The 25,229-nt window shown below is 46.6% G+C and overlaps 2 long non-coding RNA genes across 2 annotated transcripts; both read left to right on the top strand.

Moving 5' to 3' along the window:
• The first annotated feature begins 5,564 nt into the window (after positions 1–5,564).
• On the top strand, positions 5,565–13,474 carry LOC129386940 (uncharacterized). Its single transcript, XR_008614269.2, has 3 exons — positions 5,565–6,465; positions 7,981–8,063; positions 9,153–13,474. It is a non-coding gene; the product is annotated as an uncharacterized lncRNA (long non-coding RNA).
• A 7,713-nt stretch (positions 13,475–21,187) lies between these two features.
• On the top strand, positions 21,188–25,229 carry LOC129386989 (uncharacterized). The gene is made up of 3 exons (XR_008614331.2): positions 21,188–21,886; positions 23,184–23,259; positions 24,800–25,229. It is a non-coding gene; the product is annotated as an uncharacterized lncRNA (long non-coding RNA).

Here is a 25,229-nt window from a genome sequence, read left to right as displayed (position 1 = left end):
AAACGTGAGGGCGGAATGAAATGAAAGACTGTAGCCCTTTCCAGTTGCCTTCCTCGATCGTGCTTGTGCTGGCATATTTCTTTCACACCCTCTTCTCTCATCTTCTTTTCTACCCCTCGCCGTCCCCCAGTGCGAAGTAGCGAACTGAACAATTACTCCGGCTACATAACCTCCCCGTGTTTCATACTTTAGGTTCTATCTCTATCTCCAGCGTTTATGTTCCCCGCTTGCGCTGCTACGAAACCTCACGATACGATAGCGTCGTAATTAGGGAAGTGTAAGTTTCTCTCTTTGTGCTCTTGACGTGGCGCTGCTAGCACCAGCAGTCAATAACAAACGAATCCGCGTTAATACATTTACACCGAGTGCGCGCGGACTCCTCGGAGTGCCGCTAAATGAAGATGAACAGCCCACGTGATCTCGGGGAGAACGGCCGGCCATTTGTACCGAGGTGGCGGGAAGAGAAAGGATGTTGTTTTCAAACCCCTTCCTCGACTCCCCCCCCCCACACACACATACTTTTATTTCTTTTTGTATGCCCTACAAAACGTTATGAGAAGATGCACCGGGCCGCACGAAGCCCGATGCGGCGAAAGAGAGAGAGAGAGAGAGGAGGAGGAGGAGGAAGAAAGAGAACAGACCTTGGCTCGATCGATCGTCCTTGAGGCGGCCCCGTAAATCGGCCAACAGTGCGCCGTTCGTTCCAGTGCGCTCACTTCTCGCAAGGTATGGCGGAAACGGCGACGTCGGCGGTAGGGAGCTGGCGTCGCTACTAAATTACACCGCAAGCCATTTTATTTCTTTTTTTTTTCCGGGTGCATGGGCGGTACTCGCTCGCGGAGCGCGATTAAATTGAGGCAATCAGAGCAGTCATGCCGTCCTGTACGTCGCCTCCCCACCATAACAAAGCGGCCGAACCGCACTGACTCGCCGTAGTCGCACAGTTCTTAGTCGTTTATTCTTCAGAGGTTCTTCAAAAGAGTGGAGTGTAAAAGTGTTTCCACACAGCGCGTCACAATATGACTGTCTATAGTATAGATGTTATCAACATTAGTCGAACAAGGGTTTGATTAACAGCTAGTGGCCGAACAACGTTCTTAAAGAAAATATTTAAAAAAGAAGGGGGGGGGGGGGACGTTGTCATAGTTAACTACCTGGTTGTCACAGCACACATTATCACGATATAACAGCAGTTTATGTATATCGGTAGCGTTAGCAACACTACTGTATAACAATGTCGGACTACCTTGTTTAGTCAGTAATGTTACTGGCATATTCCAGAGTGGGTCCGATATATGCGCTAAAGGTTAGGACCATTTATCCGATAGTACTAACTGCATTTCGAATTGGTAGCTGAGGCCCACTAATAACAGCAACTACCTTGTTTAATCAGTAATGTTACTAACTCTACCGTTATCAACTGCAGTTATAGCGCAGTAGCAAATCCTGTAACAACTAGGTAGTAACTACAGCGGCATTTTTGTTTTTCTTTAGACAGTGAACGAATGTCGCTAGAGCCGACATTTCGACAAAGGGACTTGTGTTCGTCAAGGAAACAACTGACGCCTTGACCAAGTCCGCTCGTCGAAACATCGGCTCCAGCGACGTTCCTTGTTCGGTCACCGTCGGTCACTTCAAACATTCATCTTCCTGTGAACGTCTGCCTTGCTTATTTCGAACAACATATGGTGACGGGTACAAAGATGGTGAAAGATGGTCACATACCCTGTACAAAATAAAATAATATACGGAGACGCAGGAAAAGCGGGTTCTAGCGTTGGATCACTCTGCCATTCTCTCTGTTTTGTTTGTTTCCGCGAGGCGACGAAACCGACAGCGCACTTCTGAAGTTGTCCCAGCGAATGTAAACAAAAAGCCGCGCGCCACTTACCGGCACATACAGAGGCGCACATTCGTTGATTTTAGTCATCTGCGTTGAAGCACTCACCCGACACTGTAACGAGCGTGGCACTTTATAAGGCAGAACTATCCCAAGGCGGGACCCTCCACAAGTGTGCCGTCGAAATTTGTGACGAAACTGTTGCTATCGTTGACCCATCTCGGAATCAATGAGATGAGTGAAAGAAAATATCTGTCAAATGTTGTTTCCTGATTACATGGCGATTTCGACCTTCTTCATCCGTCACTCATTTGTGTGTGCTGCACAATCATGGACATCACGAATAATTAGCCCTGGTACGGGCACCAAACGCAAGCTTAAACTCTTAATTAATGAACCGTACGAGTTCTACGAAAAGGGTAAGTTGGATAGAAGTTGGATGCACCAGGCTAAAGCAACTGAGACAGGCTGGCCGATGTGCGGACCGGAGAACCTATCTTTGTCAAAGGCTGCCACCCTTCACAAAGATAGGCCCACCTAATGAAATGTCGGCTAACCTGTCTGAGCCACGCTATCCTAGTTCATCCAACTTTCGTCCCACGTTGTTTCCATGCGTAGGCACTCACCGTGTTAAGGGAAAGTTGGCATTAACACTTTGCTGTATGACTAGGCTAAGAGGCAGAGGTAGGGTTTAATTCCCGTGTTGATACGTATTTTTTCATCGCCTGCCGGAACTGGTGATGATTGATGAGGTTTTACGCCGCAAGGGCATCGTGGATCAAAAAACGCCAAAAAACGTATTTATCCTAAGCAAGGATTGAGAAGACGGCACAAAATAGCGTGGTATACAGTGGTCAACAAGTAAAAGATGTACAGAGCCCAGCTAGAAGTGTACGGGGCATAGCTGCGAGCACAAATATGGGACTAAATGTCTAAAATGTCTTTATGAAGTTAGCACAGTATACAGAAAGCTTATCTAAAGGCTAGTCATGTAAAATGTTTTCAATTAGTGCTATTTTATGGTTCAATGTGCAGAAGCCACCGCAACTAGAGGTTCAGGTGCTTCCAGAGTGCAGGCCGAAGTAATGGGGCATAAAATATACATTTCAAGGTAGCCTATTGCAAGTTTTGCAACGACAAGCACAGCTAGGCAACCTCGGTAACACTGAAATCTGCATCGTGCATGCGTGAAATATGTCTCCGGCCTGCCAAAGCTCTTGCAGCTACGTGACCATAGCGTCGACCCTCTGACAAGTTGTCAAAGCAAGCCGTTACTCGCACCGAACGGCTTCGAAGCGACCAATTTCACCAATGATCCTGAGTATGTGAGCAGGCGAAAGCTGCATTCCAATGCGACGCCGGCCTCGTAAACTGTCATCGCGACGTCCCGCCAGAAACCCGCGCGCAACAGCAGCGCTAACGCTCGACTCCGGAAGATGGCAAAGGTCAGCCATGCTGCCGCTATATTGCCGCGCAGCTCGCGCGCTTCCCAGGGTGAGGACAACATTGTCACAGCGCGCTCGGCCGTGAAATGGGCGCGAAGCGAGGCAAACAGCGCGGGAGAAATGCGAAACGAACGCACAAAGATCCAGCGACACACACGCACGCACACACGCCTGTGTACACAAGGGCAAAGCGAAACGCATATCCCGTTCGCTTCTTCTCACGTCCTTCCGGAAGGTCAGGGTACGACAACCCCGAACGAGAATGAGAAAAATATCCTGCGTCGCACGTAGAACGACGAAAGACACGTAATTAATGAATTAGTGATTCCACTCACCTAATGGCACCGCGGCCGCGTGGTCGCCGTAAGTGTGGGAAGAGAGAGGCTGCTAGCTGGTACCGTCACGGGCAGTTGTCGTTGAACGACGACGACGCGCCTGCATGCGACGCGGAGAGCAAGGAGCCGACCCGAAACGTCTTCGTCGCCGAAAGCAACACTCACTGAAAATATTTCTCGTTTCCCACAGCGCCAATCAGATGAACGCAGGAAGATGTCACAAATCACGATGTAGAACTGCGGAGAGGGGTCGTCAGCTGGTTGCGGTCAGGATTACAGACTGCTGACTGAACGGGAAAGGCGACCGAGAGGAGCCAAAAAACGTTTTCTTCTGGGCGAAAGAAACACTTTTATCCGTTCTTCCTCCTTTGGCGTGACAACGAGATGGACGCGCTGCTCCCACAAACGGCGACACGTCGTCGGCACCTGATCCAGGCTGGCGATCACAAATAACAGCCCGATGTGCGTTACAACAGTCCGCGACGGAAACACCAGTCGTCGCGCAAACACACTACTTGCACGCTGCGCGAGCCGCGCGCAGCGCGAGAGTGCGCTCCGCTCGCCGGTTTTCACCGGCGCTGCGAAAACGTCAACACCGCCGACGTCGACAACGAACACCAACCAAGCGGCACTGCCGTCACAGTGAACAGAACCACAACACTCACGCTACACCAGCGGGGCTTGCGAGAGAGCAGGAGCGCGGCGTCTCCGCAGTTCACAAACACGCACACACCCACGCGCGCGCTGCGTCGTCTGTTGTAGCCTCCGCGGCTCCGCTGCGCGAAGCTCAAGTGCGATCTAGCCGTACGGCACGGGCGATTCCCAACGCACCAAGCGCCACCACGACCAGAAGACCCGCCCTTGCCTGCCGGACAGCTGCTGCCTTCGGCCGCTCTGGGATGCGGGAGTGTTTTTTTCAGCGCCGCAGTCGAACGAACGAACGCCCTGACCGGGTCTCGGGTTCTCCCCCCTTTCTACAGTGCGGCCGGCAGGCTTCGCTTTGCCGCTCTTCTCCGCCGCTCGCCGGAGGCTCTCATCATCGTCTCGAAAGGAAAAGAGCGGCTCGGAGGGGGGGAGGACAACAACCCTCTCCTTTATATCTCTCTTTCAATCATCTCCCCTCCCTCTGTCCGCGCCGTGCCGGGAAACCTGAAATTGCACAGCTTCAGAGAGAGAGAGAAGAGAGGGCGACGGATAAGACGCCCCAACCGCCGTGTTTCCCGCACTTCTGAGACGACAACGGTGGGGGTGGTTTTCGTGCATGTGAACCCCGTCAAACGCACCGAGAAATATTGCGAGAACGAGAGACGAGAGCAATGAAGCAGCGGCGCCTACAAACGGACACCGCAGCGCTGGCGCAGTCGACAGGTTCTCGAATTCCGAAAAACGCAACCGCGGAAATCCTGATCGAGCGCACGGGGAAGCGTCGGGAACGCAAGCAGAGAGAGGGGAATGAACGAATACCTCCCATTTGTTCTAGAAACATGCCTCAGACAGTAGTTTTCCCAATATCCAATGCGCACGTTGTTACAAAATTTCGGGATTACAGAACGTTGCGCCACCGTGAGGTGAATTGCTGAACAAACGGTCGTTCGTAGAATCGCCAAGAGCGTGCGCAAATGTTTATTTGTTTCTCGCTTATAGGTGGCGCGTAAGTCTGCCAGCTCCCGAAAAATCGGTGACTGGAAGACGTTTTAGCTGCGAGCAGAGAAACCTAAATTCGCTCGATCGTCCCGCAAAGCCTTCCCTATCCCGAGGAGAAAACAGCGCAGCGAGAGAACGCAGTGCCGAAGAGAGGGCAAAATATCCCAACGAAAGCAATTCGGGAAGATTAGGGAAAGAGGGAGGTTATGTGGTCACGTGGCTCTCTACCACGTGACAGGCACGATTAAAAGAAAGAACTGAGAAGGCTGAACTAAAAAGCGGCGGTAGTCTTCTCCACAGAAATCGATGGCGCGCTCGTGCTCGCATTGCATCATGGGAAAGCTGGATGGGTCGGCGCTAGGCCTGCAGCCGAGACTGCCGCACGTTCCGCCAGGAAAAAAAAAAGGCGAGAGGCGCCGTGCGGAGGTTCACCAAGAGTCGCGCGTAAAGCACGCCTCGTTTTCCTTGCGTGCTCATAGGAAAAAAGAGACTCTCTTCCGTTTTCGAACGAGGCGACAAGATCGTCGCCGTTCATCGCTTCCCAACTGGCTCCTCGGCGCACGCTTCTGCCGTCTTCGATGAGCTTCAAGAGCGGCTTCTACTACTTCGTGCTGTTCGTGATATGGTGCGCCATAGGCCTGTGCTTGCTCGTATTCGTGCGGTGGGTGCTGAGCTACTCGTCGACCAAGTGAACGCCGTTCGGCGAGCGGGCCACTCGGCGTCGATGCTGAAGTCCGCGACGACAGATCCCAAGCGGAAAAAGAGGCGCCGGAAGATGGTCGACTGAATCGAAACGAGGCGTGCCTGCCTCGAAGTGCTCGCCCGGCGCTATACGTTTTGTAGTTTGTCCACGTGGGACGTCAGTCGAGACGTCCGTGTCGTCGATCAGCACACACACGCTCAATAACCTCCAAGCAGCAGCAGAGAGCCCGTTAAAGTCGTCTCGTGAATCGTTATTATAGCTTGCAGCGCGCGGTGTCAATCGTCGGATAGAGCCGGCCGAGCGACGGCGTGGCTGTCGCATTCCGCAAGAGCAGTGTAGAGGCGTGTTTCGTGTAGTTGTCGAGGCTCCGAGGAAGCCTTCATCTTTGTAATTTCGCTCGGCAACGGTGGTAGACTCGTAGCAAGAAACTGCATATTGATGCTGTCGTCTGATTTGTGGCCACTGGAAGTGCAGTGCTCCTGGCGACACGTGCCAAAAGTAAGGAACGTCCGGTTTGTCCATGTTTCACAGGTGCATGCTTGCAGGAAGATACACGCATGCGTGCATAAAGTGACGCGGACCACGGATCGTATTCGCCCTCGAATCACTTTTGGGCACACACTTCGTCGCGTCGACATGACGCCTGTCGGGTTTCAGGCACGTCCCGCAAAAGTGTGCCCCTCAAAAGTGATTGGCGGTGAATACGTCGCATTGACGTGATGCCTCTCGGTACCAGTGCATGGTGTCACTGTGCCAGGACTATACGGTGTGGTATAACGATTATGCCACGCGAAAATAACGGTTATGTAACGAAAAATTAAGTAGGCGGCGTGAAAATGACGATTGTGTTAAGAGCACCATTTCCTTCGTCGCACTCATTTCCGTTTGCTGATAAAACCAATGCGTATTTAAATTCAAATCCCCGAAAGAGATCGTATGGAATATTGTATCAGCTTACAATGGTTTTACACGCGTGCTTATTTGACGTTTCGTGAAAAAGCTGTGGGGCTGGTATGACTTCAAGATCAAAGTTTATCGGTCAAGGCGCAAGCTACGTGCTAGCGAAGTTTCTCGTGTACATTCATTAACGAATTCGGCAGTGTGTCAATCAAAACGAGTACTGCCGTTCTAAGTTCGTACCAGCCGTGACATAAATTTTGTTACAGAATTTTATATAGAGCTATAGGAAACCTGGCCAGGAAGCGCTTCAGGGATTAAAAAAATATGGCCTGAACGAGACCTGTAGTAATTAAGAAACGGTGAGGATAACGATGCTAACACACAGCCAAATGGGGAGAACGAAGGAGAAAATGTTCCTTAGTAGCAGCACAGTAATAACAGGAAGGGGTCCGAAGCTGAGAATGCGTTCTTGTCGGCTTTTTTTTTTTTTTTTTTTGCTTTCCTAATTCTTACGATCAAACTGCGGCTATTACGGTGAAACTTCCGTTGCGGTTTTGGGCAGGACGTTGTTGTGGGACCTAGCCACGACGACGATTTTCCATTGAAACCTGGAAATATATTCACCTTCTTCACACGGTCACTGGAGCATCTACGTTACCGAATGAAATCGTTATTCGAACGACTCCAACAGCTTCAGAGAAATGTGTTGTCAGCGACAGACGCCGCTGAATAGAATCGAATGCGACAAAAGCAAAACGAACACACGCGAAATGTTCTTTTTTCAGCTACAAAATCGAGTGTTCCTTATTTGAAGTACACTGTTAAGTGGCAGATGAGAAACGGCAGAGAAAGATACTTTATTGTTACCCTGTTGTTCGATTGGGAGAGGGCCTAGTCCAGTGCCCCCCTGCTGCTCTGCTGCTCGGCTTTGGGCTTGGCCCGGCGTGGCGTGGCAGTGTAAAGTTCAATGTTCAGGCCACTACTGACCTGTTCGCATGTTGAAGCGCTTCCAGAAACGGCAGCACACTAACAGTTACAGCGATCAGCCATAAAAAAAGGAGCAATAGCAAAAACAAAGATCTCCCCACTGTATTTTTTTTTCTATATTCGCAGGCCCCACCACCGCAACACACTGCAAGAAACAAGCAGAAAACGTTCTGTACAGCGGTGTCTGGCCAGGTGCATCAAGACTACAGGTGAAGTATAGCAATGGAATCGAAACTATAGGCGCTGTGTGTCGACGTTACAGCAGAATGAATATTCGGATATATTTAGCGGTTGTAACGTCATCGGCGATGCATTTTACGGGGGGAAGCGAGTGCTAAAGAAGGAAAGCATGTGGTAGTGACAGTTTTGGAGAAGAGTATACTATATATGAACGTTGGGTGCTTTGTAGGAAGATTTCTTTAGACTCAATTTGCGGTGCAAGGATGGTCAGTTGGTTGTGTGTTAGACATGGAGATCACGTTTGCTCATGCCAGGCGTGGAAATCGGAAGCTATATATGAAATTGTCATACCGAAGAGGCGGTGCTGTATCATTTGTGTATGTGCGTGTTTTCGTTTCTCTGAAGTGAAACATTCTCTTAATCAGATAGCAGTTTAGAAATAGGGAAGTACTGCTCGCGCTGTTTCGTAGTTGAATGCCGAGAAAACAATAAACAGCACCTACAATGAAGTCATCACCGATGGTCCCTTACTTCCGCTCCTGAGCGTCATTATCTCCTTACGAAAGCCACATAGAAGTAGGGTGAACTGAGAGAGTGGGTAGGTGATTGTCATCAAGTATTTCAACTCGAAAACACACAAGGGCTAAAGGGAGACTACACCACACGTGCGCTGACTATCAACATAACGTTCATTTTGAACGAAGGGTTAAAAAGCAGCAAAACAAAAGAAGCGCACTTGTCTTGCGACATGCGTCAACCAGCACGCATTATCACATCATGCCAAAGAGGTACCCTTTTCTAGATGACAAGAGATAGCAATGAATCCATGGTTTACTCTTTTTTTTTTTTTTCATCAATGCAGTTTATCCTGATTTTCCCTAAAGCAACGTTTGCCCTCCCACTGGATTAACTCGTCCGCAATACAAATGCGCATCTTCTGTTTCATTGTTTTGTTTAACCCTTCTTTCAAAATGAACGTTCAGTTAACAGTCAGCGCTCGTGTCGTGAGGTCTCCCTTTATTCCTTGTTAATATCCTTGCGCTGAAAATGTTAACGACGAAAATTGTTTTCCTGTCGCATCGGCAGATCTCTAATGGCAACTGCTTCTTCTCTCGTAGGTCACAACGTACGGAGAAAGTCAAAGGACCGTTTTCCCTCAAGCGAAGTTCAGCCAGAGATCGGGATGGATGCCGAGGTTCAGAACAGCTGAGCGTTTCCACTTGATGGACGCAAGGGCCATCACTGAGGCTGTTATAGCGTTAACTCTTACAAAATGTTCCGGTTACGTTAAAAACCTGAGTAGCGCATTTCTTTTGTGACCCGACAAAGTACTGATTCGTCGTTGCAGGTGCGAGGGATCAGCGGCGAGAACAGCATGGTACTTTTCTCGTGACTAGCGAATTAGCGCAATGTGAGACAAGCTTTACAATCTGCCAAACGAACTTTTGAAACATTTCGTAAAATAATTTTTTTTTCGCGTCTACATGCTCTCCACGAAGTCAGTATTTTCTCTGAGTACTCGCAATAACGTACACAAGAGGTGCTCAAACTCAATTACATGTGCCAACGCACTCACAATGGCATTTCATGCGCAGAAGTTTGGGGTGTCTTCATTAAATGATGCTGCGTGCGTTACTCAGGAGACGCATGGTCCGAAGCGGCGTCCGACGCCATGTGCGACGGGCCTGAGATGTGCATGTCAGCTCGTACTGGTGGATCGAACCTAGTGGAATTTGACGAACCATGATGGAACTTGTAAGAAACATGTAGGATCCGGTCGTTGGTACAAGTAGTACGTCGGATCGAACGCCGAATAGCATCATGTTTTTCTTGCTTTAATATACACCGACGGCAACACCAATCAGCAGCGTTCAGAACAGTTGAATAAGCGAAAGTGGGCATATGTAATAACCCTTGTTACGTTCTGCAAGACTACGACTCAATACAACCTATATTACGGCGAAGAGACACAGAACAGATAAACAGTAAACGCAGGAACGTAATCGTGAGGCACCTAACTTTCACAGTCGTTTTGCTCACTAACCATTTGTAATTCGTATTTCACGTTGAATTTCAAAATTGGCAGAACATTGATCATATGGTGCAGCAGTCACAATGAATGCCTTGCACAAGAATGCGCTCAATCCACATTGGTTGGCACCAAATTACATTTTGTAAATGCACTACTCGTCATGTTACGAGGCGCCAGCAGTTTGGCGAGCGGTTACGCGCAAAATACAAGCGCTAAAATGCGAGCATGTGTTAAGGGATCCGCATCTGTAGAGCCGGCTGCTATACCGCAACCTTAACGCTTGGTAACCAAAACTGTACCATGTTATTAACGCCAAGGACGGCCGCGTATTGTTCGAATATCGGGACAGATAGCCTGCATTTAATGTGCTAGCATTCCAAGGCATAGATTATCTTCAATCTGAGCGAAGGCAAATCATTTCCAGAACGGAAACGAGCGAATCAGGAGCACACTATAAAGGGGAACTCTAAATCAATTTCGCCTGGTACGGTAGTTACGGAAAACTTTATTTGCAGTTCCTCAGCCGAGATGGATTCGATTATAGCGGTGAAACCAAAAACCAAAGCTTCCCTTTCAATTTTAGCGCACTAACGACGTCGCCGATTACATCTTGCCACCTCGCTTATCGACAACATGTACGCATTTTGGGTTCCTTTTTGTTCACGAAAAGCATCATAAGTGTCCTGGTTCATTTCTTTGGTTGTGAGTCAGGAAGTCATGGCACATGATGTCTTTGCGGACTTTCGCATGCAATTCGTCGTACGATAAAGTATTAACTGCCCGCCAGTAGGTGCTGTCAAAAATATGACGTCACATGGATCTTGTGCGGAAGCTTCAAGATGGCGTCAGCCGATAGTGTTTTGTTTTTGTATTCTTTACAGCTTACCAGGCCACCACTCACGGCATGGTTGATTTATTATCAATGCCAACCGTGGTAAATTACTTAATTTAATATTTATTAGTAGTGCCCTTTAGGCACTCATACGTTCTCTGTTGTAAAAGCCTCTTCCGAAAATATTGCTCAAGCAGGAATGGACACAGCAGGAGCAATGTGGACTACATCCGTAATGGACTTGCTCTAATTCAAAGGCGCCAAATATTACCCGCGGGAAACTGCCATATACTTTTTTGAGCAATATCAAACTCAACGGTTCCTGATAGCATAGTCGCACCTCCTTTTTCAGCAATTGCATTCAGTTACATATGCCATAGTTCATAGAGCACATGTCATTGCTCAGAAAACATCAGTATTATGCAGATTCTATAGTCAGTTCCGGGTTTACAGCTTTCACAAACGCTGAGCTCTGGCAATGATTTTTCAGCTCTCGAGAATGACGCTGGCATTTCTCGCTCGTTTGACAAATTACTCGCGATGGCAACATTTCAAATATACGTCAGCTCTTCCTCATTCCTGTGATTCACAGAGCTTTCCTATTAATTTATTTCTGTGGAAACCTTGCATATGCAGTCTCACACTAATTCACGATAGCGTTAGCATTCTATAGTGTTAGCGCTAGCGCGTACCAACAAATGCGCATGTGCAGTTCGCAGCAGACAACGTCGGTAGCGGTGGAACGGTAACGTTGTGCTAAAAATAATCTTTTTAGAGATGTATGCACACTTGCTGTAAACATATAGCAGTATGGCGTGCGAAACGCTCACTTCCAAACTAAAGATCAAAGTTAAGTCGATGTGCCGTGCTTTCTATATATGTTTGTGTTTATAAATGACTTCATAATATGGCCGACGGCGGTATCAATTACCACGGTACTGAACAGAAACCCATTCGAGATAGTTTTGTCGTTCAGAACGTGAGGAGCTGCTGCAAGGTACGTAATCAGAAAGCTGCCGTGGCTTGCCGAATTCAACAGGACCGAGTATCTCAGTACAAATGCGAATGCAAGTCAATATTCGCAGGCTCAAATCATTGAAAGTATTGCATTGTCTTGATGAAAGATTAAAAAAAAAGAACTTTTACGACTCTGTTGAAAATAAGTAACAAAATGGTACAAAAGTATACATCGGAGCTATGGTAATCGTTGCATGACATTTTTTTTCTTTTTAAACAGCCAGTACTCATGCGATAAATAGCACAACTTCAAAATTTACACTGGAGCGTAACTGTACATTGGTACACTGCAGTGTTGATGTGAGGATACTGAAAGTTCTGGCATTGGCCGGCACTGTCAAAGAAAGTCAGCACTGTCAAAGGAAAAATGTCAAAGAATGTCAAACATAAGTTGCGGTTTCAAACCACCGACGCTACAGAACTGGATTAGATTTAGCGTGGCTGCAACCCCTGAAGTACAATTTCAGAGATCTTTGTGTTCATAAACTTTAACCAGTTGAAGAATGTGACGGGCTTGCGCAACAGTTCGGCCTTATACACTCGCTCTCCTTACTTCGTATTGGCGCTGTTAAAAACCAACACATTATTTTTGATGCGATTTTCGCTGTAAGACATTCGTCGTTTGCTGAACAGTTGTGCCGTGAAGATGTGTGTTTGCTAAAATTTACATTGGCGGTGGTCAATCATTGGGTCATCTTTTTTGACAGAATGTGATGTACAATAATTTTGCTGTGTTTGACGAACGTTGTCGCATAAATGTGCAGTGAGACGTCTGTGCGCTCACAAAGACTACCAGACATTTCCAGTTTTGTAGCGTTGTTCATGGACCAGAATATACGAGCACCGCATTTGACAGCGCGAGTACCATCGACTGCAGCTAATTGTTGCAGATTGACTCTGCTTATGTCCTCCGAGTTTAAAGCGGAGCACATATCTCGGAGGCCGTGCTCTGGGGGTATGCAATACCCGCGATTCCACAGATAGCACGCCAATAATAGTGATCAGAAGAGCTGTTAGTAAATAGTTGCTAGTTGATAGTGATCAGAAGAGAACGCTCGTCGAATGCCGATTTAAAAGTTTCGTGAACGTGCCGAATTGCGCCGTGACGTCGTTTTGCTTCGCCGCGCCGGCAACAGATGTCGCCACGGGCATTGCCAATATGGCGGCGGAAGGCCACCATGGAGCTCCGTTAGCTCCGTACATCATCTGTTTGTCACTGCAGGGTGTGTTCACATTTCACGCTCTTGGATCAAGCACTAAGTAATGCTCACGGTACTCTCGTAGCGTACCTCGAGGAGACGTATAATAGTAATAATATTACTAGTAACCTGGCAGGCGTTGTGTATAACTACTGTAATCGTGCCGCACGCAGGGGTGCGGTCTCTCTGTCTTCTTGCGCCGATAATTGCAGTTTCTATGCAGATGCTATCGTCAGGGTGCTGTTTCTTCTCTTTTGTAGATGCCGCTGCCGTCGCGCGATTGTATTGAAAAAAAAAACAATTATTCTGTACCTGTAGACTGGATCTCACTACCAAATAAAGGCGACTTTTTAGAATTTCCCTGCTCTGTGTGGCTTGTGTCATTCAGGGGCAGCCAAAGATCACCGGCGCGCATGCGACAAGCACATACACATTGTCGTATGAGTGCATGTGGTCTTGTTGAAAAATACATTATAAGACTATTATGGAGCAAATTAGGTGAAGACGGACGCGACGGGCATTCTGCAGCGCGCAAATGTAAATGAGCACAGGGCTTCAAGCGTCCACTTGCGGCGAGGTAAGTTCAGTTATGCCACCTCATGTTACACACGTCTCGAAATCAGTCGCGGTAACGGAACATACGTCACTGCTGTACATATTTTAAAAGATATCCCCTGTGGCAGGATCCGCAATTCGGCCTCTTCAGGCGAAGTGATTAAAGAAGCGGACATTATCAGCAGAGCAAATCACGGTGAGAAATACGCATCAGTAAAGTGACTTTTTTTATACGCATTAAGCTGCATGCTACAACTGCGCAAATGAAATCAGCCGGCGCCACGGTCACGCCCGTTTGCAAGACACAAAAAAATAAAGACTCCAACAACATGTATACGCAATATTTATCCTCACAACATACGCTAAGGTACAATTGAGATCCAAAATATTTTCCCACCCCTAAGCAGCATACAGACAAACAGACAAAGAAAAATCTCCCTTATTCCCTGCGTGATGAAACTAAGTGGAAAATAGGGAAGTTTGAATAGGGAAAATATCGAAACAAATCGAATATAAATATCCGAGTAAAAAACGACCTTTGAATACCCAAATGCCTAAAAAAGTGAAATTAAAATTTCCATGGCGTCTGTTCGGCAGAAAAGGTTTGTTTACATTATTTGATACATTTAATACCTTTAATAACGGCACGTTGGGCCAAATGAGAAGCTTGTAATTGAGAAAGCACGGAAAATATGATCATATCTGGTGCATTGAGCGAATGACCTTCGAAAAAAAAGGGAAAGAAAATGCAGATCCCCTCACGAATGCATGCATATGGAGCTCGTTGAAAGAACTAAGGACCATATGCAAGCAAGCATGGTGATATTGGTCAGGTAATAAACCGCTTTATTTCAAGAGGGATAGCGAATTCTTAGGCTGCTTAAGGCAAGACACGCTTACTGAACTGCTGGTAACTACATTGCGCTCAAGGGACCACGCTTTCAGTCACTAATTGGAACGTCTGCGCCACAACCGTGGCTCCACTCCACCAGAATCATTCAGACGAGTCTTCATTTGCAAGTGTTTCTCCCTGTAGGCTGCAAGAACTGTTGTCCCTTAGAGTATTCGAACGAAATGAATGTTCGACAAATTCGAGTAGCGAATTCACAAATGTAACACGTACAGAATACCAAACACTGTTTGATTCGTACTCGAAATTTCGAATGTTCGCACACCGCTATAGTTAACAGCAGTAGAGTAAGCACTCGAGAGCAAATGCATCTCGCGGCACGTGGTGGCGTGGATAATTGAAGCGAATGAATTCAGGATTCTTACTAAATGAACATGCCTAGAGTACTGTTCGTATTCATGTACGCGGTTCCGACAAGTTCCCGAAAGTGTTTTAAATCTAATCGTATGTGAACTTTACAATTTATTGAGCAAGCTCGGTCTTCGCCTCATCAAGTAATGCTTGAAGAGATGAAAATGCGCTCCCTTCCGGAGTCAATTTTCTTTTCTACCGTTCTATATAGCGCTCAAAAGAAAAATAATGACAAGGAGAAGAAGATGCAGAAGAATAAAGCTTGCAGACCGCACTTAAGATTCTCACAGGCCTATTATACACTATTTTATTTCATTTACTATAGGTTTCTTTCTAATTGTTTATTATTCATTTATTTTCCGTTGTTCTTTATTTTATCATATTGCCACCCTGTTAATGGCCTATCCCCCGCAGTGGATTTGTGCAATGCACCGTTCAAGGAATCATCATCATCAACAAGTAGCACGCTCAGACAGGAAACGCATCTGCGTAAAATATAGCTCCAAATCTAATGTTACTGGCAAAGAACGGCAAAAAAGATGAAAGTGAGTCGGGTAACATAAACTTAGAAATAATAACAGCAGAAACAAATTTAAGAGGCAGTCGTTTATTACTATAGAAAATCCTGGACTATGCCGCAAGCATCCCTGTAGCCATTTTTCTGTTCATTGACGAAGAAGAACAGTAAACGCGGTCACTGACATCTCCTTCTGTTCGTCCCTGGAGTTTTAACAGCTCAAGGTGTTAATTTTCCTCCTTCACTATATTTACTTCTTTATTCATTGACTATTGTTGCCATTATTTTTTTTAAAGAACTCTCTTTACATTTCTTTATCTCCTACTACATGATTCTTGGCCTAGCCCTCGTAGTGGGTCGGGCCATTTTATTTGGACTCGACGAATCAGTCAACCTTGTGGGTACGTGCCGTTAGTAACGGGCTCTGCATCAACATCGACACATGGCTCGAACCCTGTTACCCGGACTGGCGTTCCTCCTTCTACCCATTTCATCGGCAACCAGCGTTGTTGCACGTTCGCCAGCGCAGCTTCCCACATTGGACAACGTCGAGTACCATGAGTCGTCCATTTCTCGTCGACGCGAAGACGTCGCAGAGACGTCGCCGTGTTCGCACCGTGGCCGGCGTGAAAAGTTCTGCGCCGACGGCCTCCTGCTACTCAAAGACGTCGTAGATTCGGGCTGCCCCGACGAGAGCCCACAAACGAAGCGGTTCCTCTTGCCCTCCTCGCCTCTTTTCAACTGTACCGCGGCTGCGGCAGTCTGCCTGAAGGTATGCATTTCGACCGTTCATTGATTGCTTCATTGATTTGAATGAATGAATGAATGAATGAATGAATGAATGAATGAATATTTGATTAATTCAGTCACTTGGTCTAAAATGACACTAAAGAGAAAGGACGCACGTATCAATACAACCAGTTCACACAAATGATTCTTTCAAAACTCTGTCTTAGTTAATTTCCCGATATAATTTCGTACCGAGATCCTCGCATTGGTATGTCAGGTGACGTCACGAGTTTGAAAGTACTTATTTTTTCATATCTGGGGCTTTCTAGAGCAACTTATGTAACAGCGCGAACATAGGAAGGGACGACGATTGAGACCGAGTGAAAAGAGACCATTCATCGTCCATTCCTTATGTTTCGCGCTGCTACAAAAGTTATAATGAACCAACTAGCCCAACAAGCAACCTTTCCAGAGCAGTTAGAATTCACGAAGCTTGCCAAATTCAGTCTTTGACTACTTTAGAATACAGTGAAGGCCATCTTTACCTGTAAAAGATTAACGAGACATGGGTTGACGCTGCCAAAATCGAAACGACAAGATTGTCGAACTTCTTGTGACAAAGCAAAGCTTGACTACAGAACTACTAAGCTTTCTTGAAGGGTAACTTGCAGTGAATACCGCACAGAATATTGTTATGCGGTTGCACTTACTTGAATGATCCAGGGACAGAGGCAGCATTGCGACGCAGAGTTCCTTGGCGACGGCATCAGGCTGACCAGGGACGAATACTGCCTGAACGGACCGAAGAGGCTGGTGGCCGAAGGATTTCTCTCGCCTCATGACTGCAGCCAGATTACGAGGTTGTTTGTAAGTGCAGAAGGAAATTTTCTCCTTGGCTGCATTTTTATATATGACAGCTTTTAAGGAAACGGTATCTGAAACAACGAAAGTTCACCGAAACGAACCAGAACGGGAGCGACCTTTCTGCGTCTCTGCTGGCATGTTAGTGACGAAAATATATTCCGGCAAATGCCATTGATATGAAATGCCATTGATATTGCGAATACCTAAATTATCTTTGAGAAACTTCATACTGCCCGTCAGTACGGAAATAGCGAAATAACACTTACAGCGAATGTAATCACGCCCCTGTCTTTCGCCGCAGCTATGTTCCTAACTTTATACAGACTTGAGACTTAAGCAATTCTGATAAAGTAGTGTACGGGATATGTAACGGTTAACGGATACACTATTTCGATGACAGAATCTCAGCAGCGATGCGCTCTCGTGTGGTTGTCGTATTTTAGTGCATGACCTATTTTCGGGAAGAATTTTCTTGCATTGCGAATTGTCGGGTGCGTGCCATCGCTAGTTAGGCGAAGTTACGTTCGAAGAAATGTGCAGAGAACGACGAATTGTTGTCGACACAGCACTGCAAGAGATTAGTAATTGTAACGTGATAAACTCGTTCCGCCAATGGTACTACTAGGCCATTCTGGCAGCTTTCTATAAAATATATCTTAGACGATAGTGAACAATGCCAGCAGGGCGTCACTTTTTTTTTTTTGTCAGATTACAGATTTTAGATTTCGAGTACTACACGTAAAAGCACATCCACTACAGGAGGTGCCACGTGAAACATAGTCTGATGTGGAGGTTATAATAAGCGATAATTTTTTTCACAATGATGATGACTTTTGTGGACAGTGCACTAGCGTTCGGCTCCATAGCTCCGCCGGCCATCTTGACGGCCATCACGCTTGAAGCGACACCTCTTTCGCAAAGACGGTACTGAACGGAGATGCGGTTCGTGGTTTACCCTATAGGCGGCCTCACATGACGGGAGAAAGCGCGCGCCAATTCGACCTGCATGCGCTAATAAACACTTTTCACTGGCCAGCTCCCTTTTGAGTGCAGCAAATTCTTTGTTCCACGGCAGCAATATCACGTAGCCTTCGCAACACTCCTAAGCCTGTCTGTGATAGTCTCTTAAGCTGTACCTGTCTTTTACAATAGTCTCTTACAACAGACACCTATACGCTGCGAATACTAGCGTAAAAATTTCAGCTGTTGGATGTCGCCGTTCTTGCTAACAGCCAAAAAGAACCTTGCCCGGCAGCAGTGTTTCGTGTTACAGAATACTTCATTTCATTTCATTTCATTTGCATACACGTTGTTCTTGGATCATCCATAGACACTTTCGTCACTTTCTGGGTGGGCGTTGAACCCACGTTCAGGAACATGAAAGATCAGACAAGCGTTCACCTCGTTCACCTTTAATTCGTGCCAACTGCACGTATATACACCAGTGAGAAAAGCGATAGCGAACATTGAAAGTGAACCTAACATAACTTAACTGAATTTCTGGACGACAATTACTCGTGACAAATAGATTCGAACGTAACACCTAACGTAAAGTCTGCCTTTTCCATCAAACATTCTGTCTTGTCGAAAACGTTGAAAACGTTTAATGGTGAAAAGGCACAGCTCTGTTACCATGGCACCTGGTACTTGTTTCAAAGGGGAAGGGAAGCCTACAGCATAGTTGCTGGGCCGCTATGACATCTTGTATGCAAATATGGGTTTCGCGCCTGTCGTACTGCCCATGGACGTATGTTACTGTTCTCTCACGACTGGATAGAGACATTTCTTTTGGCAAGCCTGTTTTCATCTGAAGGAGACGCAGGTGACAGCTTTGCACAGCAAAGGTCAAGGAAACAGAGCTCTTTTCAAGTCTCGAGACTACCAAGTCAGGAGCGCTGACATAAAGTGGCTCACTGAGGTAAGCCTAACAAATTTTAAAATAATTTGCTTAATGATCTGCACGAGCGTGGTGTATATTATTTACCGTTTATCAGGTAATCTATAGTTATGATCACTTACAATATTTGTGCAAACGTTACAGCCTACTTCCCGATAGTTATCATGTTATATTCTTTTATTCAACTCCTCTATCCTAGTCAAGCTGTTGATTTAGCTGTTAGCCCATGTTCCGTTTCAATATGTTTTCTGGAAATAAATTAACTAAAGCAACAGTCACTTTTTGGATTGGAGTTACTCTTTAGATTGGAGTCATTCTTTGCAATAGGCGCAGCATGTTGCTTAGACATTAGTAAAAAACCCTGCCTCATGGCACCAGATTATCGAGTCTTGGTGCTCGCATCAAGGCGCATCAAATGAAAACACTTGATTTCCGCATCCTAGACTGCCACCATGTGACGTAACACCAGAGTGGTGAGACTCGTGGCCCTTAAGGGCAGACACGCTTAGACACGCCGGACCAGCAAGAAATTCTGACGTCGAAAATAAATTCAACGAACCCTATATAGTCCGCGAAAACCTAAGAATGCAGTGGAAAATACAGCGTCGTCCAATTCAATGCGAATTCGTGTAAATAAGCCAGCCAGTTAGGCTCACTTATTTCAGTGACGTCACGGTGGAGGCGAACTACTTTCAGTGCGTATTAACGTCTCTCGGGAACTGTTTCGGAACGCGGATCGAGGCACGGAGGGCAAATGCAGTGTGGCTTCGCGGGCAGAGCTTGTACAAAATGTTTGTGTTGTCGCTGAATATAGACTTCTACGATGTGCTCAACTGTGCGGAGCACTGTAACAGTTGTCGCCACGGAAGATATGACACTATGACACATATTCGCCAAGCGACACTTCTCGTCACCTACTTCTGTATACCATTCCGGCGTCCTGTTAAGAACCTCGGCATATGCAACAGTCATCAAGAATAAAGTCATCCATGAGCCCATGAAACATTAAAGATATAATGGTAGTGAAGAGCAAACACATAAATTGCTAGAGCAGTGTTGGTGATAGAAAGATATTTTCATGTTTGCTCGGAACAATGACTTATATGACACTCTCAAGTTTTAGCATTTGCACTTTTGGCACTTTTGGCATCTTATGTTCGCATGTCGAGCAACTTCCTTGTCTTACGTGTCCACAACACGTCCACCGCGTATCATTCCGGTCAATTTTGTTTTTCTTTGTTCTTTGTTATTTACCCCTTCAGGCACTGCAGAATTCGCCCAGCGCTCGAGGTGTCGCAAGCCTCATCCTGACTTCGTCGAGCAAAATTCGTCGCTACGTAGAAGCCTACTTCGCGTTACGCTCGCCTCTTCATTTTCACACGACTCGCCTCGAGTGTCAGGTGACCTCGAAAAGTGAGCGTTCAATAATTCTCACAAAAGCTTGCCTTGTCTCTCCTCTGTCATACACACGCTGCTTTGCACCTTTAGGCTTCCCTGTGAAGGCAGGCAAGCCTGTCTTGTCCGTAAACACTGCTGCATACCTGAAAGAAAGAAAGAAAGAAAGAAAGAAAGAAAGAAAGAAAGAAAGAAAGAAAGAAAGAAAGAAAGAAAGGAAGAAGAGCCACGTAGTGCTAAGTGACATTCGAGACCACACCCTTCCCTAACATCCACCTAGTCAGTCACTTAACGTCTCGAAATTAGATCAACCCAAGGACATGCTAAGTCATTTCATTGTTTCCTGTAACGTTATAAGGCAAACTATCTGCAGTCCCCCATAAGTTGTAGTGCTGTTCAGAAAAAAATAAACGGCGAAAGACAAAAAGAAAGAATGAAATAGTCAATTTTAAGAACCCGACAACCACAAGAGCGTGAGGTGGCTGTTTAACAAAAGTTAACAAAACTGCGAAGCGGCGAACAATCGTCGGCCGTCGAACCTAAATTCACGGGTCAAGGGTCAAGTCAGCCGCCCACAGTTTATACGTATCTCACCGCACATATTCCCGCTTAATCGCTGGCGCTCGCATACATTGGAGAAAGTGCATTATTCGCGAAGCGAGCGCACTCTCAACAGACACAACGTTCAAGGAAGTTCTGATACTGCAGGCGCGTCTTCTGCCAAGCGACCACTTGATGATAGCGATAATCAGTGAAAATTAACATCCGCAAAATTTAAAGCAGCGACGCTTAGCAACACTTGATAGACCAGGCTGCTGTTACACGGGTGCCTGCCGTGTCAGCTTTGGTAGCCACTGTCGTTGTTAACGGTGCACAGCAAATAATGTTGCCATTATTAGCGAAGTTCTCCATTCTGCCACAGCCTCTGCGATTTTGTTTTTGTACTTATATACACAGCGAACCAATGAAAAGCGAGCACCAAATCAATATTTATAGCCGGTAATTTTCCTTGTCCCATTCCGTGAAATAGAAGAAAAGGTACCACCAGAGGAATACTTCAACACGAAAACTAGTCGACACATTTGCAGGAATCGCTGGTTAAACAAACGTTGTTTTACTATTCAGATTGATGCCCCATTCAGAGTGTAGATTCAGAGTATAAGTAAGGTTCCATTCACATTTATTTTCCCATTAAGATGGTTCCCATTCAGAGCGTACAGCTGTATCTAATTACCAGTCATATATAATTTATTGGCAGTCAACTACTGTCTGAGCAGGGAGGGTCTGCTTTTTTCCCCTTTTCTTTATTGCGTTTTAGATTTTGTACAGATGTCTCATCGACTTACAGGAAATAGGTCATTCTTCCAAACGACTGAATGTCGGAATGCGCTAATGAGTGTGCAGGTTTTCATCTCTTGTAATACGTACGTATTCCAACACAGCCCCATCCACTGAGAAAGGCGAGCGTGAATCAAGTAAATCGGCCAGCTGCGAGCCCCAACCGAACGGTGCGTGTCTTCAAGGGGACTCCAATACTAAATCGCAAAACTACAGGTCAGTCGGCACCTCCTCGAACTAGCCGCTATTCTTCCGCGATTTATTCTGTCACATACTTTCACTCAGAAGTCTGCTTAATTTTACGGATCAAAGTGGTAGTTTTGCGACAGCTATCTTTTTTTAAGCAAGAACAGGGGACCAGTGATGTGACGTAGACGTGCTGTGTATATTTGTAATTTGTAAGATTTAACGTTCAAAAGCTACGCCTTGGGTTACACCTGCACGAAAGCCGTATAGCTAAGTGGTTCCGGGTGAACGTTTTTTCCGCCTTGCGTTCAACAGCGTGCCTCAAAATCAAAATGCACGAGCGTTAACCTGTATAGTACGCCTCCCACCGGCGGCTGCTGCGGTCAGACGCCGAACTTCCTGCTTCGCGTTCGGAAAGACAGAATGCCAGGTCTACGCAGTATCGGTGACGTAAGTGACATAATGCGGCACCTTTATGCCGTTAGCTGCGTCTGATTGAATGACGGGGCTTAACATTCAAAAGCAACTCGGAAGGGCCCGTGTAAGAGACACCTTAGTGGAAGTTTCCGGACTAATTCGGACCTGAAGTGCACTTGTACAGCTTTGCATACGTTACGGCCTGAAACCGAACCCGCGACCTTTGCCTTCTGAGCCACCGCGGCGGGTGGCTCTCCTGCTCTTCTAACCTTGACCGGTGTTCGCGTGTAAATATTTTTAACCTGGGGCCGCGAAAACTCTGTGTGAATGGCAGACTGCCCACGGCATATGGCTGTTTGAACCATCAAGACACACATCTGTATACAACTGAACAATGAGGTTTCTAGTACCCCGTCAGGAAATCACGTCACATCTGACGCCATGTCATCTGGCGAGTTGACTGAGGGATAGTGTTTGGCATCGACCGTTTATTGAGTGACTGGTTCTATGGCAGTTTATACGTGCTTCTGAATCTATGCCTCCCTGTGAGTATTTGTGTATGAATCTCTAATTATGTGAGACTTGCCTGCTGAACAATGTCGGTGTTGTCACTGCTCAGTCAGGAGAATAACTTGCCTGTCGGTACGTGCACCCGTCACCTTCGCCGTGTTCATACTGTACATCTTCGTGTGCATTCTTGACCTCTTAGTACTAGTATAGCACGTAGAGCACATTAGCCTGCACGCGTCCTCAACTTGTCAACGTCAAAAAAGTGATGCCACTACATAATGATGGTGCTCTTCCACGCTCCACATCAATGCCCTCGTTATCTGACCTTTGATGAAGTCATTATTCTCGATCTGGAAAGGCGAAATTGACACTAGTCAACGTTCAATTTTATTCTTTGCAGTGCTACTCTATTCCTGAATGACGATTCAAAAGGAGGCCACCTCGTGTTCACCGGCAAATCGGGCTCCAAAATACGAGTAAGAATTGATTGTTGTTTTAAAGCGACTATAAGGGGAATTTAGTTCAGTAATGTTCATGGCTTTAGCAAAGCCAAACACGAACATTATTATAGGCTATCTTTATAAAATAATACGCAGGTTGGAAGCCTTCATGACGTCTGAGGATAATACACAAAGAGAAAAATAGTGTTGCTAAGTGCACGGATAATTTCTAGTATAGCATACCGACATGAATGAACCGTAGGGTATTGCTACGGAAACTGTTGTTAAAGTCGCCCGTTCAAAAAGTATAAAATGTTTAAGAGTTTCAGAACCGTAGCGATAAAGCTTGTTTGGTAAAATTTCGAAGTGCAACAATATTCGTTAGCAGTCAGAAAAGATTTTCCAGGCGCAGAGAAACCACACTGCTCTTGCACGTTAAAAGCATTGCCCTTTAGCTTTCATCTTGGGTTTGTAACTCTCCTACAAGGTCACCTGGATGAATCCGCGAAGTGAATCTGTAAATAGTGTGAAGTGAAGTGAATGAATCTCACTTGCCCCATGCAGAGGGAGAACACCTAGTTATTTATGTTATTTAACATGCATGCAAAACAAGCACGCCAGTGATATGGAGAAAATTGTCATCCACCCGAATGTAGTACGAAGCTACAAAGGAAACCCATACGGGTTTCTCAGAAAGAACGCTTCGCAGTTGATGAAAAATTCGTCCTGGTCCGGGATGGGTGGATTACAATTTTTCTCCCTTTCGTGATACTTCTTCCACCTTACGGGATTCCGCAGAACTGATTTGCCAAGTACACCATTGTTTTTTGCATTCCGCCCCTATATCGAAAGGCGGCATCTGCGGTTGGGAGTCGAACTCGCGACCCCATGCTCAGGAACGTTCTGCCACAGCCACGAAGTCACTACGTCGGGCGGAATTCTGGCAGTGTTGCGAAAGAAGGCCGGGATCAATGTATAGATACATTGGCACGTGCCATCTGTGAGCCTTCTCGACTAGAAATGCATGAGCTTGGCATTAAAGAAAAAGTATCACCTAGCTTTTTCTTCTATGTCAAGCGTGCGCCTTTCTAGCGCAGAAGACTGACAGATGGCATGTGGAAATATTAATTTTCGAAGAGATTATATGCGAAACAATCACGTCAAACTGACAACCTAGTGAAGTCGCAAGTACTCATTTACACACGCGCTGCGTCGTCTCTGAAGGAACGGAAGGAGTTGACGGTAATGATTTGTCTGACTTCTCCCACTGCTCCCCAACCCAATTCTGACCTACCCCACCCGAACCATGTTCAAGCTGCCTCAGCGTCATTATGTAGATTGCTACAGGGCACATGGCTTAAAATCAGCGCCGTGTCCTGCTCCTCCCCCCCCTCGCCCCCCCAGCCCCCCAACCAGCCCTCCCCCTTTTTGCGTGTGTTTTTTGTATATAATTTGCTCTATATTCCCATTATGACCTCATTCGAGTGCCGAAGTGGATCTATTGGTCGGAAGGGAACGTTTGTGCAAAGCAGCCCGACCTCCAGAAATTTCCAGACACTCTATCATCTCCATGCAGGCCGTAGTCCCTTCCAAGTGCGGTCGTGCCGTGATCGCAGCCAGCGATCAGCCCCACGGCTACCTGCCGGTCTCGAAAGCAAGGGGCCGCCACTGTCGCCTCGTGCTAGGCTTCACGCACGCAGCGTCCCAGCGGGACCGGACTAGAGACGCGCTCAAGACTGCCGTGTCCGAGGCGCGACGAAGACTCCGGGATCGGCGGCGTCCCGGCAGTCAGCCGAGCCCCTCCAGCACCGCATTCTTCGTGCGACGACTGCACAAGCAGGCGCCGACGTCGCAGCGGTGTCGCATTATCATCGTTCTGGGCGGCATCGCACCCATCCTGGCCTGCTACGTCTGCTTCTTCGGCTGCCAATTTTATAACTATCTCTGTCCCCACCGGAAGCTGGATTTTTCCCGCTTCTTCAATTATTTCGCGAATTAAAAATGCT

The sequence above is a fragment of the Dermacentor andersoni genome, chromosome 11, assembly GCF_023375885.2.
Source record: "Dermacentor andersoni chromosome 11, qqDerAnde1_hic_scaffold, whole genome shotgun sequence".
In the NCBI taxonomy this organism is placed as follows: Eukaryota; Metazoa; Arthropoda; class Arachnida; order Ixodida; family Ixodidae; genus Dermacentor; species Dermacentor andersoni.
Note: the sequence above shows the minus strand (reverse complement) of the source record. Positions and strands in the feature narration are given on the sequence as shown.